Source organism: Benincasa hispida, chromosome 12, assembly GCF_027475165.1.
Source record: "Benincasa hispida cultivar pf3 chromosome 12, pf3_genome.v1.1, whole genome shotgun sequence".
NCBI classification, from domain to species: Eukaryota; Viridiplantae; Streptophyta; class Magnoliopsida; order Cucurbitales; family Cucurbitaceae; genus Benincasa; species Benincasa hispida.
The window spans coordinates 67,552,017-67,558,016 of NC_143489.1; positions in this window are offsets into that span (position 1 = coordinate 67,552,017).

The window sequence follows — 6,000 nt, forward strand, 5'->3', positions numbered from 1 at the left end:
GAGTCTGGTCAGCAGCAGTCCTTGTACAAAAATAATAGGTTGTCTGCATTAACAGTATCAAAGTCTAGAAAAGTGTCCAAAAATATATGGCATCAACATTTAAGTCATCCCTCTCTAAGAACACTTGAGTTAGTTTTAAAGCAATATAATCTTTCTACAAACATTAATGAAGAGTTTGAATTTTGTGATTTCTGTTAGTATGGAAAGTCTCACTCTCTTGCGTTTCCTAACTCTAAAACTTGAGCCACTAAGCTATTTAATTTAGTTCATACTGATTTATGGGGACCTGCACCACTTGTATCTACTGATGGTTACAAGTATTATGTCATATTTGTTGATGATCACAGCCGGTATACATGGATTTATCTTTTAAGATTGAAGAGTGACACTCTAGCTGCCTACCAACACTTCACCACTATGGTCAAAAGACTGTTTGATACTACTATTAAAGTGCTTCAGTCTGACAATAGGGGTGAATACGTCAAAGTACATCAATTTTGTGGACAACAGGGAACTCTCTCTAGGTATTCTTGCCCTTATACCTCTACACAAAATGGCAGAGCTGAAAGAAAAATAGGGATATTGTGGATAAAGGCCTCACAATGCTTGCTCAAGCCTACCTACCTCTTTGTCATTGGTGGGATGCCTTCATGTATGCTACCTACCTCATCAATGGCTTACCAACTGTAGTACTTCAAGGTAACTCTCCACTTTAACTTCTATCAGGTAAGAAGCTTGACTTTGAGTCCTTAAAAGTATTTGGTTGTGCTTGTTTCCCCTGTCAGAAGCCCTATAACATTCGCAAATTTAACTATCATACAGAAAAGTGTACATACCTAGGACTTAGTTTACACCATAAGGGGTATAAATGCTTAAATGAATATGGAATAGTGTTTATTTATAGACATGTTGTGTTTAATGAGCTTGATTTTCCTTTTAAGTCTACCTTTACAGCAGTGCAGCCAACCCCTGTACAACAAAGTTCCCCGACACTTTGGCTTCCCTCCATCATCCCAGCCCCTGTTATGCCTTCACTACCCCTACCAAACTCATACTTTGTAGGTCCATCTGTTTTGCCCTCGCCCTCTTCTTCTCCTCTACAGAACACTAGTCCCTCCTTCTCCACTAACACTTCATTACTGCACCTGTCTCCTACACACAACCCTTAACAAACCCCTCCCTCACAGCATCAAATCAACCTTCCCCTGGCTACACCTACCTCACCAATTGATACTCCTTCACCACAGTCACATTCCCATACAACCACTCCCTCACCAGAAGCAACAGCCTTATTATTGCCTCCTCTTCCACTTCCCACACATTTGATGATAACTCGTGGGAAACCTGGAATATTCAAGCCTAGACTACTGCTCGCAAATTCCTCAAGGGACTAGTCAAATACAAAACCAACTCGTGTTAGTGATGCCCTCAAAACGTCACAATGGAAGGAAGAAATGGATGCTGAATATGTTGCCCTGCTAAAGAATGATACTTAGTGCCTTGTTCCATTCTCATCCTTCTACAATGCACAAAGTGGGTGTTTAAGATCAAACGACATCCGGATGGCATTATTCAACACTATAAAGCTCGCCTAGTTGCTAAAGGGTTTCATCAAACACCCGAAGTAGACTTTTTTAAAACATTCAGTTTAGTGGTTAAGGCTTCAACCGTCAGAATTGTGATTACCATTGCAGTAGCTCAAGGTTGGCAACTAAGGCAACTTGACTTCAACAATGCCTTTTTAAATGGCATACTTCAATAATATGTCTATATGAGCCAGCCACTAGGGGTATACGGATCTTCTCTATCCCAATCATGTGTGCAAGCTCAAGAAGGCTATCTATGGCCTAAAGCAAGCACCGAGGACATAGAATACCACCTTAAGAGATGCTTTACTATCGTGGGGTTTCCAAAATGCCAGGTCTGACATCCTTGTTTGTTTTTCGTAATGGTTCATCTGTTGTGTTACTTTTGGTGTATGTAGATGATGTTATCCTCACTGATAAGGACACTCATATGATGAACAACCTAATAAAGATGTTGGGCAGTCGATTTGCTCTAAAAAACCTTGGGCAGCTCCATTACTTCCTAGGTGCAGAAATTCATTATCTCGAAACTGGTGTTTTTCTCAGTCAAGAGAAATATGTCGATGACCTACTAGCTTAGCTGAACCTTACTGATGCCAAACCAGCTCACTCTCCAGTGTGATGAACAGGAAACTCTCCCTCTCTGATGGCACACCTCTTCCCGAACTGTTTGTGTATTGAACCACGATTGATGCTTTTCAATACCTCATGAATACAAGGCCGAACATCACCTACATTGTAAACCAACTCAGTCAGTACCTCAAGTGTCCAACCGATGCTCACTGGCAAGCGATCAAAAGACTCCTTCGATACATCAAAGGTATGAAACACTTTGGCCTTTATATTCAGTCCAACTCTAATCTCTTTATCTCGGCATTCTCAAATGTTGATTGGGTTGCAAATCTGGATGATCAGAAGTCCATTGCTGCATATTGTGTCTTTCTTGGTAATAATCTTGTGTCTTGGTCATCCAAAAAGCAATTCGTGGTAGCCCCGTCCAGCACTGAGTCAAAATATAGGGCCTTGCACATGCCTAAGTTGAGATAATTTGGATTCAACAATTGCTTGAAGAGATTGGTATCGTGCAACGCTCAAAACCAGTTCTCTGGTGTGATAATCTAAGTACAGGTGCTCTTGCTGCCAACCTGGTATTCCATGCTAGAACGAAACATATTGAGATAGATATTCATTTTGTTCAAGATCAAGTCCTCAACGGGAAGCTGGATGTCCGATATGTACCTTCGTCTGATCAAGTGGTTGATTGTCTCACCAAGACTCTCACACATTCACAGTTCTTTACTCTTCGAGATAAACTCGACATTGTTGCACTCTCGTCTCGTTTGAGAGGGGATGTTAAGGATAAATCTATAGGTGAACATGTCAGCAACAAAGCCACTTTGGCACCTCAATTAAATACAGTCAGACACTGAAGTGAACTGCTTGTGTGGCTAACAAAAATTGGTTAGGAGAATATTTTGGTGGTGTGAGGACCACCTCTCCTTGGCTGACAGTTATACACATATTATTTATTATTTCTCATTTATTCCTGTACAAATATCTATAGGTGTGGGGTGTATAAATGATATACCTTACTGTATTGGAAAGATCAATAGAGCATAATTAATATACAAAGAATACCAAAAGTCTTCTTCTTCATTGGTGTTTTCTTTCTCAGACCTTTCGCCTTTTGTCTTAATTATTTACACCAATCCAGTTATGTAAACTTGGAGAAGATAAATTGATTTTTTTTTCTTTTCAATAATTTAAAACAAAATATATATTCAACAAACAATGGTATATACGATATTAGTTCACTTTCAGAACACGATCAAATCAAAGAAGAGATTTTATTATTATTATTTTTTATATGGATAGTAATATAACAAAAAACTAGAAAATATAAATGTAAAACCCAAACCCTAATTGCTTCAAGTAAGAGTAAGTAATGTGATATCTTTTAATGAGCTAAATGAAGCCATGCCTTAGGAATGGTAGAAGAAGGAAGCAAGAAGAAATAGGTTCTTGGGTAGCTAAGTGTAAAAGTAGAACAAAACCCGGCTAGGCTAAGGAAGGTCATGCTTGATGATGGAATGCATAATAAACATATGAATGAGACCATGCCATCTAATAAGGTATAATGCTGAGGTAATATTGTGAGTGAAGTTAGAAAAAGGAGTTTTGCTAAATCCTAGCCTTCATTGCTAAGAGTGGGCCAGGTGGCACAAGGAGGGTTTATGCTGGATTTTGGGCGGTAATATAAGCAAGAAGGTCGAATTCATTGGGTCTGTTTGGACAAACTACTTAGGCTATTTGTATAATTCTAGTGGCATTCGAAAGCTCTATGTGTCTATTTTTTATGGTTGGGTTGCTGGAAGGAAAACTCACTGGAATAAGGCCATAGGGGAAAAATAAAGATGAAGGAATCGTTTCTCAGGTGAATGTAGGCCATCAGTGAAGAATTAAAGCTCCAGGACGAATTACGAAGCATTTTGAACTAAAAATTTGAGGTAATATTCTAACTCAGTTATGAACAACTTTGTAGAATGGAACTTTTTAAGATGAGACCAGGAAATCGAGTTATATAATTTTGAAATTTGAACTGGAAATTGTTGAACAAGCAGGTAGCTGCTTGAATTGGGGCCAACGATGAAATTTTGAATCTTTAGATTAAACGACGAAGAATTTTGAGCTTAAATTTTTAGGTAATGTTGTTAACTTAATTATAAACATGTTTATAGAAGGAAGTTTCTTCAAAAGAGGTCTGGATTTTGAGTTATGAATTTTTAAAGTGTAACAGAAAATCTGTGCATAAGCAGACAACTGCTTGGGAGGAACAAACAAACAGCTCACCGTGGAGATTATAGCGAGATTTTGTGATGAGGATCTCGCTAATGAAGAAAATCTCGATAATTTTGTGATGAAGATCTCGCTCTAAAAGGGAATCTCGCTAGAAATTGGGCTGAGTACTGCTGGTATCGCTGGTAAGGGAGCATCGCTAGGAAAAGCTTGATCTCGTTCATGAGGATCTCACTCATGAGGAGAATCTCGCTCGTAAAGCTGTCATTGATGATGAAAGTTGTATTAGTAAATGAACTATTTGAGGTATTTTGCTAAGAATTCTAAGTAGTTTAACCGAAAATTATGTCCTTTCAGGCCAAGAAAAGCTAGAAGAGGCGTATAACCCGTTAAGAGGCCAACGAGCTGTGAGTGACCATGTGATGATTTACTGTTTTAATGATTTAGAAACTAAGAATTCTTGAAGATATTTTCCATGCTAAGTGTTTAAATAAATTGCGAAGCAACATATTTGTGAAACTGTTTCTCATGCTAAGTAAAGCATGTTTTCCATGAAATTGACATGATTTAGATATATTATCTTGTCCAAATACTTCCAGTATGTTTAAGTAACTCCATTTTTATGATGAGTCAGTATGATGGATGAACTAGTATGATGATTTGAGCACTAAGCTTTAGTGTTCAACTTAATGTCTATGACTAGTTATATGACGGATACTAAAGGACAATGAGAAGGTATCCTTTCAACTAAATGTTTATGACTAGTTATATGACGGATACTGAAGGACAATGAGAAGGTATCCTTTCAACTAAATGTTTTTGACTAGTTATATGACGGATACTGAAGGACAATGAGAAGGTATCCTAAGGATACTGAAGGACAATGGGAAGGTATCCTAAGGATACTGAAGGACAATGAGAAGGTATCCTAGTCAAGTACCTAAGGTATAACGGTACTCAGTTATAACCACGTGCACGTAGGTAATACGATGTTGAGGGATTGAGCAAAAGGGTTCTCCCCGATTAAAGTTGGCATTGAGAGTTAGATCTGATAGTTCACTCTCAACTAAAGATAAAAGTAGTCATATCTTCTTCTAGGCTAGAAGGATAGTTTGGAATTGCTAATGCTTATGAATGTTTATCAACGCAAGATGTTACTAATGTATGAGTTTTCCAAGTATGTTTCCCATATCTAACGCATGCTAATAGTTTTACAAGCTAATTCAACTTGATTTAAGCCAACTTATTTTGCAAAGTATGAAGCATGCGTTAAGGTTAAAACTAAGGTCGTATGAAGCTTGATGTACTATGCTTTAAATACCTAAGATTGTCAAAGTACATGCGTTAGTATTACTAAATATACTGAAAGGGATACAGAAGGTAGGGAAGGTATCCTAAAGAGTTTTCTATGCTACATTTGAGAACTATTCTTTAAAAGTTTTTCGAGAACTTGATAGCTTGAATGAGCCGGATACCAAAGGTAAGGAAGGAATCTGAATAAATGTATTTAAGGTGTTGACGGTATATAGAAAACTCCATGAGCACGTAGACAGGTCTGAATGAGAGGCCGAGGTATGGGTCTCTTAGCCGATAACAGACATTGGGAGCTAGAGCGATG